Source organism: Miscanthus floridulus, chromosome 18, assembly GCF_019320115.1.
Source record: "Miscanthus floridulus cultivar M001 chromosome 18, ASM1932011v1, whole genome shotgun sequence".
NCBI lineage: Eukaryota > Viridiplantae > Streptophyta > Magnoliopsida > Poales > Poaceae > Miscanthus > Miscanthus floridulus.
The window spans coordinates 126722018-126740056 of NC_089597.1; positions in this window are offsets into that span (position 1 = coordinate 126722018).

Sequence of the window (18039 nt, forward strand, 5' to 3'; positions counted from 1 at the left end):
TGAATAGCTGTTTTCCAAGCACTCCTATCTAAGGCTAAGTCTTTGGATATATTCCATCCTTTCAAGTCTCTTTTATTGCCTCTACTCAAGTCAACTTCGGTCTTCCTCTGCCTCTCTTCACGTTAGTATCCTGGCTTAGGATTACACTACGCACCGGTGCCTTTGGAGTTTGGAGGCCTCCGTTGGACATGTCCAAACCATCTCAACCTATGTTGGACAAGTTTTTCTTCAATTGGTGCTACCCCTAATCTATCACGTATATCATCGTTTCAAACTCGATCCCTTCTTATATGACCGCAAATCCAACGCAACATACGCATTTCCGCGACACTTATCTGTTGAACATGTCATCTTTTCGTAGGCCAACATTCTGCACCATACAACATAGCAGGTCTAATCGCCGTCCTATAAAACTTGCCTTTTAGCTTCTGTGGTATCCTTTTGTCACATAGGACACCAGATGCTTGACGTCACTTCATCTACCCTGCTTTGATTCTATGGCTAACATCTTCATTAATATCCCCGTCTCTTTGTAGCATCGATCCTAAATATCGAAAGGTATCCTTTCTAGGCACTACTTGACCTTCCAAACTAATATCTTCCTCCTCCCGAGTAGTAGTGCCGAAGTCACATCTCATATACTCAGTTTTAGTTCTACTGAGTCTAAAACCTTTGGACTCCAAAATCTTCCGCTATAACTCTAGTTTCTTATTCAATCCTGTCCAACTTTCATCAACTAGCAGTACATCGTCCGTGAAAAGCATACACCAAGGGATGTCCCCTTGTATGTCCCTTGTGACCTCATCTATCACTAAGGCAAACAGATAAGGGCTCAAAGCTGACCCTTGATGTAGTCCTATCCTAATTGGAAAGTCATCCGTGTCTCCATCACTTGTTCGAACACTAGTCACAACATTGTTGTACATGTCCTTAATGAGCCCGACGTACTTCGTTGAGACTTTATATTTGTCCAAAGCCCACCACATAACATTCCTTGGTATTTTATCATAAGCCTTCTCCAAGTCAATAAAAACTATGTGTAGGTCCTTCTTCTTCCTATACCGCTGCATAACTTATCTTATTAAGAAAATGGCTTTCATGGTTGACCTTCCGGGCAAGAAACCAAATTGGTTCATAGAGACCCGCGTTATTGCTCTCAAGCGATGCTCAATAACTCTCTCCTATAGCTTCATAGTATGGCTCATCAACTTAATTCACCGGTAATTAGTACAATTTTGAATATCCCCTTTATTCTTGTAGATCGCTACCAATATACTTCTCGTCCGCTCGTCAGGCATCTTGTTCGATCGAAAAATATGGTTAAACAGCTTGATTAGCCATACTATAGCTATGTCCCCGAGGCATCTCCACACCTCGATTGGGATACCATCCGGCCCTATCGCCTTACCTCATTTCATCCTTTTCAACGCCTCTGACCTCAGATTCTTGGATTCTCCGCACAAAGCGCCTATTGGTGTCATCAAAAGAGTCATCCAACTGAAAGGTTGTGTCTGTATTCTCACCATTGAATAATTTATCAAAATACTCTTACCATCGATGTCGGATCTCATCCCCGTATTGCAGGATCACCAACATCAAGAACAATATCCACTGATCTTGGGAGCATATCTATCATTTCAGGGTCGTTTCTTCTTACTAAAGCCTGTTATGGTAGGAGAATGTTAGGCCCAACTTCTCCTAGTTTATCCAAAACAACAAAGAGAAAACGCTTTATGTATAGACTGCCTTGGCATTTCATCATAAGAAAATGTGCATTGTTCATTTCCAGTACTGTTGATTGTTTCCAGTGTGTCCATATGACATTATGGATAGAAACATCACTCCATTCATTTTAGATCCCAAACTCTAGAATTTTATGTAACATGGAAGGTATGACTGAATGAGCATGTGGGCCAAGCCAGCTAAATTAGGCCGCCAGTGACTATCACACTAACAGTTTGAACACATCAACAGTGTCGGTGTTTCAGATCACCGGCTAGTAAATTTCTAGTTTGTGCGTCTGACTCGGATGGTGTGCTCGGAGGACACAAGGATTATACTGGTTCGGGCATAACGTCCCTACGTCCAGTCTGCTGCTGCTCGTGTTACCGGCACTGTCTGTAGTAGGGGTTACAGATGAGCGAGAGAGGGAGCGGATCCCAGGTCTCTGGTGGAAGGATTGAAAAGTGCTGAGAGTTTGTTCAGCTTCTCAGTCATGTGCTCGTGCCTATGTCCTTGTGTTGTGTTGCGTTGTGTTCCCCCTTTTATAGAAGGAGGGGAAGATGCAGGTTACATCAGAAAAAGAGAAGAGAGAGAGAGAGAAAGAGGGAGAAAATCAAGGAGAAGCCCTCTGGGACCGCCGTGTCCTTCTTCTCCTTCATGCGGGTGCCGCCGACGCTGTAGATGGTGATCGGAATGGCTTCACGTCGAGCTCCTATTCACCACTAGTGCTATGCCTCGTCGTCATCAACTGGTCGTGGCGTTCCATCCTGTTCCGGCGGACGGCGTGGTGAACCGACATGCTTGTCAGCGGCCGTACGGGGATTAGGCAGCACAGCGCCCACGCACCCGTCACTGTTGGTGATGCGAACCCTCGAGAGTGGCATGTCGTGGCCATGGGTCACGTCAAGGCATGCCTGTGCCCCTTCTGGTGTTAGAGGCTTGACCTAGGCCCATACGCTTGGACCCGTAGTGGATGGGAGTGGTACGGACCTATACTTGGCCATGCAGCATGAGGCACGACGGCACGACACGAAGCACGGGAAAAAAGCCTGACATGAACCCGGCACGGCCCGATGAAACTCGGGCCCGGGCTGGCCCGACCCCCTGCTCAGGCCGTGCTTGGGCTGACCCCCAAGCCCATGGGCCAGCACGGCCCGGCACGAGAAATGGAGGGAGGCCCGACAGCGGCCTGAGGCAGCCAGCCCGTCATCAGCCCACGGCCCACGCTCGGCCGGTCGGCCCCTCCCTTCATATATAAGGGACACGCCGACGGCCGACGGCCGCCCCCTCTCCTCACAAACCTAATCGGCTAATCCATTCGACATTTTGACTCCACCCGCTGACCCACCGCGCAACGCCCACACCGCTCTCGTCTTCGCCTCGCCTTCGCCGCGTCGCCGTCTCCTCGGCGTCCAACCTCATCGACTCCGGTGACCTTGATCTGCCTTCCGCCACCGGCCAGCCTTTCCCTTCTCCTCCCTGATCTCCTTCCTCTCCCCCTCTCCCTTTCCCTCTTGGTGATATGTGAGTTCATGTTCCTGTCAGTGTCATCCCTCCTCCGCCGCTCGCCGTCCTTGCTAACGGTCTGTCGTCTTCTTTGCGGGGGTCGTCGTCTTCTCCGGCACCGGGCTCCGGTTGCACAGGTAAACCCTAACCCTAACCCTAGCATCTTCTTTCTTGATCTGATTCTGTCATCTGATGTGTTTCTTGATCTGCAGGTCGGTAGCCGATGCTTCCTCTTCTAGCTGTGGCACCGTCGAGGAACGGGGCCGGAGCGGTCACTGCCGCCATGGCGGATGACGATGCCGTCCTACCAAGCATGACCCCCGAGGGCGAGGACGACGATGACCTCCGAGAGGACGCAACTGCCTTGTTCGGTGTCGATCTTGGAGCCAGCCAGGCTCCGATCGATCTGGACGGCGGCGGTGGTGAAGGGGCGACGACGGCTGGGACTGGCTCCAACACCAACAGCTCTGCTCCATCTGTTTCTGGTAATGCAACCAGAGTTGGTAAGCGCAAATCTCCTGTCTGGGCTGACTTTGATGAGATCTATGAGGATGTGAACGGCAGTAGAATTTGCACTAAAGCTGTTTGCAAAATGTGTAAGGCTACTTTGTCTGGAACTGGGCACTTGAAGAGGCACTAGAAATCATGTATGGAAAAAACTAATCGACGTGTTGCTGTTCAGTCTAGGCTTGTGCTTAATCCTGATGGTTTGCGCAACTAGGACTATAAACCTGATGTAGCTAGACAGGAGTTGTGTCGCTTGATTGCTAGGCTTGATCTTCTCTTAGGTATTGGTGACATTGATGCATGGGAGGTGTACATTCAACGTGCTCATAACCCTATTTTTACTAGGGTCTCCCGGCAGGCCACCACTAGAGACCTAAGTAAGTTATTCACTAAACGTCGTAATATGCTTAAGAATCATATTTTGCGTGGTGCTTCATCTGTTGGTTGGACATCTGACATTTGGTCTGGTAATGCTAAGGAGGACTACATCAGTGTAGTTGCTCATTTTGTGAGTGCTGACTAGGAGCTACAGAAAAAAGGTAATTGGGTTGAGATTGATTGAGGTGAAGCATACTGGTCAGAACATTGCTGAAAAAATTGGTTCTGTGATTGAGGAATTTGGTTTGATTGACAAGATCTGATAGCTGTTGTGTATCCGATGAAACTAAAATTTCTTAAATACTAGGAAAATATACCTCTGCTGTATTCATTTGCTTTCATTCTTGATCCAAGAGCTAAGATGAGAGGTCTGTTTAATGTCCTGGTAATTCTAAAAGAAAACATTGGTGTTGATTACAGTTCATATTATGCTTCTGTTAAAACTGAACTTTATAAGTTGTTTGCCAAGTATGACAGCAAGTTTGGTACAGTTAAGAATAGAAGGGCTGCACATCCTGTAGGCCAAACTGATAAGAGAAAACAGGCTTGGGGAAGAATATTTGGAGGCCCTGGAGCCTCTGGTCTTATTGGTCCATCCCCTACCCCAACTTCATCTGTTGCATCTGTTGGTTGTGAGCTCACAGCTTACCTGGACAGTGACAATGTCACTGCATATGAAAATGACTTTGATTTGCTTCTCTGGTGGCGTGACCATAAACTAACCTTTCCTATTTTATCTATAATGGCAAAAGATATAATGTCTGTTCTAGTGTCTACTGTGTCTTCAGAATCATGCTTCAGCTTGACAGGAAGGATACTTAAAGAGCGGCGCCGACGCTTGTTGCCAGAACATGTGGAGATGCTTGCTTGTATCAAGGATTGGGAGTTGGGAGAACGAAGACTGCAGCATGCAACAGACAACCAAGAGTTGGCAAGCTACTTCGAGCATTTATATCTTGATGAAGAAATTCAGAGTGCATCTGGGGCTCCTTCGGCTGGTAGATCAGTGGCTTCTGCATCTACTTCTGCTGGTACTTAGTGTTCTCTGTTCTGAGAGAGTTGAGAGATGAGAGTGAGTTGAGAACTTGAGATTGAGAGGAGAGATGAGAGATGAAAGATGAGAGTTGAGATGAAACTGAGAGTGACATTTGTATATGAACTTTGAATATATCATTATAAGAGCTGTGCTGCACTCTTTTTTCCTTTCTAATATTTCTCACAATGGTGAGTTTTACCTATAAAGGGTTTTAATCGGGCAGCATTGCACACAACTCAATTATCTTTTTAAGTCTTATTTGTGCATTGTTATTTTGTGATTGTGAGTTGTGAATCTGTTAAGATACTTCATGCTTGTGAGTTGTGACTTGTGACTGGTCAATGGTCTAGTTGTTAATTATTATCTTTGAATCCAGTCTAGTTGTGAACTTGTGATTGTGAGTTGTGATTGTGAATCTGTGATCTCTTATCCTTTATGTTTTCTATGAAATTTGATTCCAAATTTGAAAACTGAAGTTAGAGCTGAATTTGCTGGTGTGTTTACAGAATTGCGGGCTGTGGGCTGGCACGGCCTGATATTTTCGCCGGGCTGGTCGGGCTGGCATGGCCCGAAAATCAGCCCGCAAGCCCGTGCTTGGGCCGAATGCCAGGCACGAGGCCCGTGCTGGCACGGCCCGCAGGCACGACGTGCCGTGCCAGCCCGAGAAGTTGCGGGTCGTGCCTGGCCCGTGCCCGGGCCGGGGCATGCCGGGCCGGCCCGATGGCCATATATATACGGACCCCGCCGAGCGAAGTGGAGCCTGCGCCCGAGGGGTTAGGCGAGACAGAGCCTGTGCCCTCAGGGTCGGGCGAGACGACTCCCATACCCTCGGGGTCGGGCGATACGGGGCCTGTGCCCGAGGGGTCTGGCGAGGCGAAAACCGTCCCTTCGGGGTCGGTCAAGACTGAAATACATCCTTAATTATCTAGGCAAGTTGTCGTCCACGGTCCTCAGATCCCTTCTTCGGGTATCCCTAATACTGATACCCGATAGTAGCCCCAAGCCTATGGAGTAGGATATGGAGGGACTTCGAGGGCTTTGATCTTCTGCTGCCCATGGGATGCCTTGGTGGGTTACGATTCCTTTCTGTTGCAACCAGATTTCTTTCGAGAGCGTGTAGCTGTGGGATTTCTTTGGGGATCGGAGAGGATTTTCCTTAATTTGGCCCCTCTTAGGACCCGATCGATCCGCCATTGTCACGCAACCGCGTATTCGGTCTCTTTGCGAGTCCAATTCCCCCCGAGCCCCCGCGCTTGCGGGGGTCCAATCGAGGGGTCGCATTGTCTTGCAATCGTTCTCCCTCAAGCATTTTTTTGACAAAACGGAGGGGTTGAGCCGTGCCTTATTTTCCTCGGTGGACGAACCATGGTGATCGGTTAGCTGTTAACGGGCTGGTTCGAGTGGGGCCCCGGCGTCCCGTTAGCGGGGGTCCGGCATGGGTCATCTGGTGACCGACTCTAGATTCCTGACGGCCAGTCCATATAGTTCTTGGATTCATTCGTCCAGTCTCAAGGGCTTGCTGCCTTTCTTCGAGGAAAAACCATGGACAGCGCGCTGGCCAGGACTCGAACATGGGCCGGGATGCCCGTAGCACTCGTGCGCTTGGGTATTGGCCGCTAGCGGGCCCATCCTTTTCCACCCCTCGCTCTAAAGGTGCTCTAGAGTGGTTGTGAACCCATCGGTGGGCCAACCTTCGAACTCGTGGGCCGTAATTAAAGATGGCAACGGGGCTCCGATACCCGATACCCGACGGGTATTTGACCCATTAGGGGACGGGGATGGGACGATCTCTCTCCCCATGGGTATGTAAATAGGTAAGAATCCATACCCAACGGGGATGGCGGGTATGAGAACGTTCTCTATATACCCGTACCCGTTACCCGTTGGGGAACCCGCTATGATGTTATTATACAAATTTATCGAGGCGGACAACGGCTGCGCGCGCCTATTTTTCGGCGCCGATGGCGACATCCACTGTAGCACCGGCCCCACCTCACCTCGTTCACTGCAACCGATCTTATACCATCGGCGCCGCCCACGGTTTGGGCAAAACAGCCGACACGTGGCACAAAACCAGCGGCCGCACCCTCCTACCGCCACACAAATGGCCACAGATACACTCCTCTGTCTCTCGTCTTCGTCTTGTCTCGTGTACGCTAGAGCAGCTCCGGTCTATGCTCCCAGCCTCCCAGCGACCTAGCTCGCATCGCTCGTCTCCCTCTCTAGTCTCCACTCTCCACTTCACTGCTCGGCTGCTCGCGACGCTCGTCTCCACTGCAGACCTCGGCATCCGGCTGTCGTCGCCGCTTGCCGCCATGGAAGTTGCCCGGTGAAGACCTTCTTCCTCAACGAATTAACCCCATCATTTGTAGCGTTCCTCTGCTGACCCCATCCCTCCTCAAGGGACGCCGCCGCTACTGAGCCGCCGCTACTGAGCCGCCGCCGCCGCTGGATCCGGTCGTCTCCGACTCCCTACTGTCGGGTCCGGTCGTCACCGACTCCCTGCTGTCGAATCCAACCCCCAGATCCAAGACCAACGAAGCTGCAGTCGCATCCAAAGAGTTGGTGGATGCTTCATCTACACCTGCAACCGGGAAGAAGAAAGCCTCCCCTGCACCTGCTACCGAGAAGAAAAAAGCTCCCCCGCCATCGTCGACCAAAGCTGCCTTCATAGCTGGAGACCCCAAGCGGCTTCCCCGACCACCACAGGCGAAAGGTTCTGACCCCAAGCGCCGCCGCTTGAAGATACTTGTAGCTGAGAAGCCTGGACGCAAAATTTTTAATTCTCCAGGGTCAGTACTCAGTAGACCTGAAGCTTTTAAACTTGATGAATATTGTTTATCTCATTATTATGTACAAGTTTAGTGCTAGAAGTTACCAATTTAGTGTTAGCAGTTAGCATTATTTGGAATTTAGTGTTAGCAGTTAGCAGCAAGCAATACTCAATAAACCATAAGCAAGTTTGATGTGTGATATACCATAAAAATATTGCCTGATTTATATACTGTTTTGCAGTAGCTTATGTTTGAGGCTTTATGCATTCATGACCTCGTGTTGTACTAATTAAATATTTATGTGGTTAATTAACTACAGGCTGAAAAAAATGTCAGAAGCTAGTGCAAACAGCAGCCAGGCTCCTATGTCTTAGGGCTCTCAGCCTGAGTCTGAATCGCATCTAGAATCTATCAATGAATCAGAAGCAATTGAAATAGATGATGATGAAGAGGAGATTGAAATTGAACCATCAGATGAGGAAGATGGTGCTGAGGTTGGGTCAAAGAGAAACCTCACATCTGTTGTTTGGAAGGAGTTCAAGAGAGTTAGATGGCATGGCAAAATAAAGGCAAAATGCATTTACTGCAACACCAAGCTTGGAGGAGAAACAAGGTGTGGGACTAAGCACCTTCACTGTCACTTGAAGTCATGCACTCTTAAGAAGATTAAGTTGGGAGGAAAGAAGACACTGTCTCAAACATGCCCTTGTTCAAGATTGGCACCAGAAACACATTAAGTTATCAATCAGTTAAGACCTTATGCTGCAGACGTAGACTTGTATTCTCTGTTTATTTTGCATTTTTAAACTGAAAGTACTGCCGTACTAGACAGTTTGTTGTGTTATTGTGGCATGTATTGTTGATTGTACACGGGTTTGTACTTGGGTATGGGTACCCGGTGGGTATGAAATCCCTGGTCGGGGACGTTAACGGGGAAAATCTGTCCCCACGAGCGGGGACGGGGACGAGGACGGGATATATTTCAGTTCACGGGGATGAGAACGTTCTACCAATATCCGTCGGGGATGTACCCGTTGCCATCTTTAGCCGTAATGGGCCATGGGAGCGTTTTCAGCCCCGTATCCCTTCCTTACCTTCGTCAGTTCTCAGCCGTCTTCGCTTTCCATGGAGTCGTGGTACCGCTCCAACGTCACCTACGCATGCATGGAGGGCCTCATCAAGCGCGGTCTTCTTCGTGGGAGGACCGATGCGATGGAGTGGCTGATTCCCGACCACGAGGTGTCGATGCCGCCCAACGGTTACATCGTCTCCTTCGCGCCCTTCCACGAGCATGGGCTCGCGATCCCCCCTCATCCGTTCTTCCGAGGATGCTGCACCACTACCAGATTGAGCTGCAACACCTCAACCCCAACGGGATTCAGCACATCGCGGCCTTCATCGCGATGTGCGAGGGGTACCTAGGGATCGAGCCGCACTTCGAGTTGTGGAGGTACTTCTTCGCCATCTCCCTACACAGGAAGAAGGACAAAGGCAAGGAGATCCCGATGCCGATGGGATGCGCGGGCATCCACCTCCGGGGGCAGTGGGCGGCCAAGTACATGCCCTATCAGCTGTCTAGATCTAACAAGAGGTGGCACGGGCAGTGGTTCTAATTGAAGAATGACCTCGCCGCCCCCTTGCCGGACTTCACCGGGCGCTTGATCAAAGAGGCGCCGCCGACATGGTCATGGGGGCCACCCAAAAAGGAAAAGAAGAGGATGCGCGACATCCTCGAGGCCATCGCATCCCTGAGGAGCCGTGACCTTCGCGGGGCCGGCGTCATTGGAGCATACCACGCGAGGAGGGTGGCGCCGCTGACGGCGCGTGCCCTCCCGTTGTTCGGGATGATGCCAGTTGTGGACTCAGCGGGACGGTGCTCGCCCAGGGGCCGCTTCGCAACAGCGAGATTGCACAGCGCATCAAGGAGGCGACGGACGAGTCCGACGCCGTGTTCCCAATCCTGGGACATCCCGTGATGCGGCCGGAGCCAGGGTTTATCGAGCTGCCAACGGATTTGGGCTTTCGGACCTCTGTCGCGCCACTACCGGAGCACACGGCCGTGAGGGCAGCAAACCGTGCCGCAGATGAGCGGAGGAAGAAGGATAAGGACGACGAGGAGAAGAAATGGTGGGCGAAGGAGCGGGCAAAGCTGCGGCGAGGGAAGCGGCGCCAAGGCTCGTCGGAGGAGGAAGATGAGGAGGAAGAAGAAGAGGAGGAGGACGACGGCTCTGGGTTGCCCATCCCGTGGGATGATCTGGTTGGCGGGTACAAGGACCCACCTTCGCTGCAGGCGGGGCCCTTCCCATGGCATCTCTTGGAGCAAGAGGGGGAGGACACCCCCCTCGGAGATGGCGGGAGTGAGCCGCCCTACTCCATCTGGGCCTTCTATGGTGCCCCCGGAGCCGAGGGAAGCTAGCGGCTCTGCCTCGTCCGAGCCTTCCGAGCAAAGGGAGGGCTCGAAGCGGCAGCACGACGAGGAGTGGCAGCTAGGGCCGGTCAGGCCAGCCTCGAAAAGTCGACGCCCGGTGGCGTCAAGGTAGGCTGAGAATTTTTTGTCCTTTTGTTTCTAACGAAATTTTCGCCGTGATCTGACCGCGGCGCCTTCTGCAGTGTTGGAGGACGCGGGACCCTCCTGAAGCTGGCACCGAAAAAGTCTCGCCCTTCGGCGGGTGTGCCAGGACCCGTCTGGTGTCATGCCGAAGGTCGGAGGGAGCGTCGCTGGGGCGACCGCAGGGTCCACCGAAGAGGAGTAGTCGACGGCCGCGTCTACGGGAGGGCAGGCGGTGGAGGGCACGTCTAGGGAGCTCGTGACGGGCGTGGCCACGACATCACAGGTGGAGACGGCGCGGCCGGAGTCGTCGGCCGCGCAGGCGGGCGCGTCTACGGTGGGGCAGACGCGGGAGGCCGCACCCGAGGCGTCCTCGGCGGACGTGGCGCAGCCACGACGTCGTCGGTGGAGATGGCGCAGCCGGGGCCGTCGTCCGTGCAGACGGCCGCACCCGTGGCGGTGCGGACAGAGGAGGCCATGCCCGGTGCATCCTTGGCGGGCGCGACGACGGGACAGGCTTCCTCGTCCGCATCACCCGTTCCCTCTACTACTAGGGGGGCCGTCCCGGAGGAGTTGCTGCCGCGAGAGGGATCGGCGCTGAGTCGTCCTGTCCTCTAGTCTGGGTCGGCGGCGACCCGCACGCCTGGGGAGGACCCCAGATCCGGTGGGCCGACCGGCGGAACCCAAGGGCGACGCTCTTCGCCTCGATGATGCCGCAAAGGAGAGGGAGTGGGGGCACATTCACTCGGGGGGTCGGGATCATGGTCAACGCTCTGACCACCGCGCTGAACTCGCTGCAGGACGTCGTCACGCCGGTCGGCCAGGTACGTCATGTCCGTGTCTCCGACCTTTGTCTCTCTTCTTTGCACCTCTTAACTCGTGTCCTCTCTGTAGTCTCTAATGGACCGCAGCCGGGAGAAGTCCCTATTCCTTTATCGCGAGAAGGATGTTTGGGACCGCCTTGCCCAAGAGAAGCGGTGGCGTGAGGAACTAGAAGCATAGCTCGCTGCCGCCCGTCAGGAGGTGGCTGAGCTCGCCCGCGTCCGCTAGGAGTTGGCCAATCTCCGGATCAAGGAAGCGGAGGCTCGCGTTGATGCCCAAGAGGCTGGGGAGAAGCTCGTGGCCCTGTTTGAGAGAACGCGCGTGGACGAGGCGGAGGCCGAGCGACTACGGAAGGAGCGGGACGACCTGCTCCAAACCGTAGAGGGGTTCCGCACTGAGCGCGACCTGGCTCATCAGGAGCGTGCCGACGCCCAACAACGGATCTGCCTTCTGGAGGGCGAGCTCCGGGGAGAAAAGGACCTGAAGGTTGCGGCGGAAGCGGTGACCGCAAGATTCGCCACGGAGGTCAGTCAGCATCGGGAGCAGATCCAGAACCTGGAGGCCGAGGTAACCCGACGGCGTGACGAGGCGCGCAAGCTCTAGACGGACATGGACGGTAATCCTATGGTTTGCCTTGTTGTCCTTTTCCCTAGAACCCGTGGTGAGTCCTTTGACGTGGTTGTCGTGTGACTTGGACAGGACTTGACGGCAGGCTCGTGGCGGAGGTGACGAAGAGCCGCAGCCTGGAGAAGGAGCTCAGCAAGGTGAAGGCCACCCTCCTAAAGGAGAGTGAAGAGCACGATGCCCTGCACGTCGCCGTCCATCTGGTCTGCAGCAACCTCGAGCTGGCCCCGGCGCAGGAGATGAGCTCGCTCGTGGTTCGCGCTGTCCAGATCACGAATCGGGCGCACAACATTGCGAGGGGCGCGCTCCGCTTTGGCGTCAATCGATCGTTCGCGATCGCTCTCTCTCACTATGAGAACATCGATCTCGCGATGATGAGCGAAGGCTTCACGCCCGGCTACTCCGACAAAGAGGTGGACATCAAGAAGGAGGTGGCCCCTCTGGCACATGACTTATCTGCCAAGATATATGATGAGATTATCCCCCAAAAAATTAGTTAGTTAGATAAACGAAGTGGTGGTCATGTAATAAATGAACAAGTTTTAGTTCTTTTATTTCGGTCAAACAAACTTTTGGGTGCTTTTTATTTATTTTTTGTTATAAAAAGGTTACTGCATTCCGACCCTTTCCATTGTTAAGGTTACAAAGCTTAAGGCGCGGGTGAAAGAACCCTGATCACGCTGGTGAGCAAGAACGCTGTAGCCGCTGGGGCGTAGGTTCCTTGTAGTCCGACCAACTTTACTTAGTGTTCGTTTTCACATCTCTCGCTTTTAGATCTTAACGTGAGAAGGGGTCAGACACAACGATTGTTTCTGAATAGGTATGCTCTTATCAGCCCCCGAGTGAGGCCCGGCCACGTGCCGTTGCTGGGGTCGGGTGTCACTAAGGATCAAGGACGAGATAGCGAAAAAGAAAGTATTTTTGTATTTCAGAAATACCGTTCTTAGTTTTCATGGGTACATGCATATGCTAAGGGTAAAAATGACGTAGCTGGTCGATGTTCCATATGTTGACGAAGACCTTGCCATCAATGGTCTTGAGCTTGTAGGTGCCGGGTTGGAGCACTTCTGCAACGACGTATGGTCCCTCCCACGACGGAGAGAGCTTGTGATGGTTTTTGCTGCTTTAGATGAGGCAGAGTACCAAGTCTCCGACGTTGAAGGCCCGACCTTGCACCCGACGGCTGTGGTACCGGTGCAACGCCTGCTGGTACTTAGCCGAGCGGAGGAGGGAAACGTCGCGCGCTTCGTCGAGCTGATCCATGGCATCCTCGAGGGACGCCTCGGCTCCCTTCTCATTGTACGTCCTGACCCTCAGCGCTCCATAGTCGAGGTCGGTCGGGAGGATAGCCTCGGAACCATAAACCATGAAGAATGGTGTGTAGCCGGTGGCCCGGCTAGGGGTCGTCCCTAGGCTCCAGAGAACCATGGGGAGCTTCGCGACCCATCGTCCGCCAAACTTATTCAACCGGTTGAAGTTCCTAGGCTTGAGGCCTTGTAGGACCATGTCGTTCACGTGCTCGACCTGCCCGTTCGTGCGGGGGTGTGCCACGGTAGCCCAATCGATGCGGATGTGGTATTCATCGTAGAATCGGGGAACTTTTTCCTGGTGAACTGCGTGCCGTTGTCCGTGATAATGGAGTTTGGGACTCCAAAGCGATGGACGATGTTAAGGAAGAATAGCACGGCTTGCTCGGACTTGATCACGGAGATCGGCCGAGCCTCTATCCAGTTTGTAAACTTGTCTACGGCGGCAAGCAAGTGTGTATAGCCCCCGGGCGCTCTCTTGAGAGGTCCGACCATATCGAGCCCCCAGACTACGAACGGCCACGTGATGGGGATCGTTTGGAGTGCTTGGGTCGACAGGTGGGTCTGTCGAGCATAGTATTGACACCCTTTGTAGGTGCGTACAATCTGTTCAGTGTCGGCTACTATGGTCGGCCAGTAGAAGCCCTGTCGGAACATATTTCCGACCAAGGTCCTAGGTGTGGTATGGTGCCCGTAGACCCCACCGTTGATATCTCTCAGCAATTGTTCCCTTGTTCGATAGGGATGCAGCGCTATAGGATCTCGGTGTGGCTTCACTTGTAGAGCTCCCCCTCAATAACGGCGAAGGACTTGCCGCGACGTGTGAGCCGCCGAGACTCCGTTTTGTCCATCAGTAGCACCTCACGGAGGAGGTAATCGAGGTAAGGCGTCCTCCAGTCAGCAAGAGGGTCGGGCTCTACCACTGGGTCTTCGTCAAGCTCCATGATCTGGAGGTCAGGGGGAGCTGAGGGTTGGTCAGCCCCCGAGCCTGGGGTCGGTGACCTGTCACCAGTTCATTCTGGCTCCTCATAGCGAACCGACGGCTTGTACTAGTCGCTGGTGAAAATTCTCATCGGGACCGGCTCTCGGTCGGACACCATCTTTGCCAGCGCGTCGGCTGCTTCGTTGAGCCACCTCGGGATGTGATTGAGCTCGAGACCGTCAAACATGTTCTCCAGCTGGCGAACCTCTCAGCAATACGCAACCATCTTGGCATTGTGACAGCTTGACTCCTTCATGACCTGGTCGATGACCAACTGGTAGTCGGCCCGGACGTCGATCCGTCGGATGCCCAGCTCAAAAGCGATGCGTAGGCCATTAATGAGAGCCTCATATTCGGCCACATTGTTGGAGGCAGGGAAGTGGATGCGGATCATGTACTTCATGCACACTCCGAGGGGTGAAACGAAGACCAGTCCCACACTGGCCCCCTTCTTCATCAGTGACCCATCGAAGTACATCGTCCAGTACTCCTGGTCGACGGCCATTGGTGGCGTTTGGATCTCGGTCCATTCTACCACGAAGTCAGATAGGACTTGGGATTTGATGGCCGTCCGAGGGGTGTACGAAATACCCTGACCCATCAACTCGAGTGCTCACTTCGCAATCCTTCCTATGGCGTCCTGGTTTTGGACAACCTCGCCGAAGGGGAAGGACGTCATGACCTTCACCGGATGTGACTCAAAGTAATGATGTAACTTCCTCCTAGCGATAAGGATGACGTACAGGAGTTTCTGGATTTTAGGGTAGCGAGTCTTGAAATCGGACAAGACCTCGCTAACGAAGTACATGGGTCGCTGTACTTTGAGGATGTGTCCCTCCTCTTCCCGCTCTACCACCAGGGCGGCGCTGACCACTTGTGTGGTGGCCGCAATGTAGAGCAGGAGCGGTTCCCCATCGGTCGGGGGGACCAGGATTGGAGCCGCGATGGGAAGGCGACGTTGAGGATGTGTCAACCGAAGGCTTGAGGTCCCGGCAGGTCGAGGCTCGGGCTCAGGTCCTTGCCACTGTCGTAGCGTTCACCGCGATGAGGGTGGTAGCCGCGGCCGGCTTCCTCTCTCTCGTCGCTTCGTCCATGCCTACGGGCATCCAGGGTGTTACGTGTGTCCGGTGGAGGCCGAGACGCTCATGCACCGATGCCGCGGCGCTCCCCCCGTCGCCGCGCGGCGCCTGGTGGACAGACATGTCACTGACAGGTCATCCCGAGGGCGCGCGCTGACTGGCGTCGAGCTCACGTCGCCATGACAGCGAGCTCTCCGCCTGCTGCACCGCTGCGCGCTCGAGCAGCGTGCGGATCTCGCGATGGGCCAACGATCCTCAGGTGTCGAGGGCTCCGGGAGCCCTCGGAGCAAGATCGCCGTGACAACGATGTTCTGGCTTGCCCGGACAAAGTGTGGAAGGGCTCCATCGTCTTTGATGATCCTCCGGTTCACGTCGCGGGCCATGGCGCGCGCACGCCCACCGTCTCCGCGGCGCTCGATCTCTCGCTCGAGCTCTGCGCGCTCCCGCTCAAGTTGGAGTTGTGCATCCTCGAGCTCCTTGTGCCGCGCCCTTAGCTGTTCCACCCGCATGCGAGGAAGGGCCCCTGCATCTTCCTCGACCTCGTCGTCGAGGTCGTTTGGTGGGGTAGCCCCTCCCTCGTGGACGCTTTCGACGCGTCCCTCGAGGGTACCTACCATAAATCATTCTCGCGAGGGGTAATGGCTCCCCCTGCTGGAGTTAGAGTCAGAGAGCGACTCTGAATCTCCCGTGAGAAGGTCGTGGAAAGGTTCCACGACGTATTCAGTCATCCCCACGAACTCGTCATTCGTAGGGGATGGGTGCATGCGCTGCGCCACGAGGTGGCAACGGTCCCCGCAGCATTATGTAGACCGAACAGGAACGCTGCCGGGGTGCCCCGGGTGAGGTGCTCTGCGGAGAGTGGTTCCCCTCCGGCGAGTTGCATCATGGCGTTGGCGAAGGAGAAAGTAAGGCAGCGTAGCTCCTCTCGGGACTATCGAGGCCCTCGGAAGGCGTCGAGTTGGTGCTCCAGCCTCTCATAGTCGAAGCTAAGGAGTCGGTCGCTCCTGGGGAAACGGGCCTTCGGCGCGTGCAGCTGCAACTCCTCAAGCGCCTTGACGATCGCGCCGAGGCCAGCGGAGAGGAGAGGCGGCGGGAGCCTGCGCCAACTCTCCCTCCATGATGACGATGAAGTCCAGGCTCCCGAAGCGCACGTGCGCGCCCGGGACCCAGCTGACGCCGTGACTAGCATCCGAGGCCTGATGTGGATGTCGAGACACGCAAAAAACCCCTCTCTGGCGCGCCAACTGTCGATGTTTCAGATCACCGGCTAATAAATTTCTAGTTTACGCGTCTGGCCCGGATGATGTGCTCGGAGGACATAAGGATTATATTGGTTCGGGCAGAACGTCCCTACGTCCAGTCTGCTGTTGCTCATGTTACCGGCACTGTTTGTAGTAGGGGTTACAGATGGGCGAGAGAGGGAGCGAATCCCATGTCTCTGGTGGAAGGATTGAAAAGTGCTGAAAGTTTGTTCAGCTGCTCAGCCGTGTGCTCATGCCTATGTCCTTGTGTTGTGTTGCGTTGTGTTCCCCCTTTTATAGAAGGAGGGGAAGATGCAGGTTACATCAGAAAAAGAGAAGAGAGCGAGAGAAAGAGGGAGAAAATCGAGGAGAAGAAGCCCTCTAGGACCGTCGTGTCCTTCTTCTCCTTCATGCGGGTCCCGTCGACGCTGTAGATGGTGACAGGGATGGCTCCACGTCGGGCTCCTGTTCACCACTGGTGCTATGCCTCGACATCATCAGCTGGTCATGGCGTTTCATCTCGTCTCGGCGGACGGCATGGTGAACCGACGTGCTTGTCAGCAGTCGTACGGGGATTAGGCAGCACAGCGCCCACGCACCCGTCACTATTGGTGATGTGAACCCCGGGGCGTGGCCTGTCGTGGCCACGGATCACATCAAGGCGTGCTCGCGCCCCTTTTGGTGTCATAGGCTTGACCTAGGCCCATACGCTTGGACCCGTAGTGGTTCGGGTGGTACAGACCCCGCCGGGCGAGGGAGAGCCCGCACCCGAGGGGTTGGGCGAGACGGCTCCCGTACCCTCGGAGTCGGGCGATACGGGGCCTGTGCCCGAGGCGTCTGACGAGGCGGAAACCATCCCTTCGGGGTCGGTCGAGACTAAAATACGTCCTTCATTATCTAGGCGAGTTGTCGTCTGCGGTCCTCAGATCCCTTCTTCGAGTATCCTTAATACTGATACCCGACAAGTAGTATCGGAATTGTAGACCCCGAGAGAATCTAGATAGACATTAATAGAATAAAGCATAAAAAATATATCTCAAATGACAGGCTAGGAAAATTGAAATGCTAAATCGGAACCATCATGTTTGCCTCCCTACTCCCTAGGCAAGAGATTATGCAGTAAAGTAAGGCCGTATAGGCCGTATGCTAAGTCATCCGCTCGAGCGTTGTCGATTCTAATAACTCAAAAATCGAAAGCAGCTGCCACTTCAGTCATCAAATCAATAAACATTTGAATCAGGACATGCTGACCTTGACATTGTATCCGCAGAACATGAGTTTTCGCACGACGATACGGCCGATGTGGCTGGTGGCACCGACGACGAGGACGGTGGTGTCCTGCGCCCCCGGCACGGTGAACTCACACATGGGTCCTCCACGGATAAGCACGGCCTGCTCCTCCTCTGCCAGCGCGGTGGAGGAGGCGCTCGAAATCTGGCCCAGCCGCGAGAACTTGCGCCACACCTCGTCGAACACCTGCCGCGACCGCCGGCTTAGGCCGACGGGGTTGACG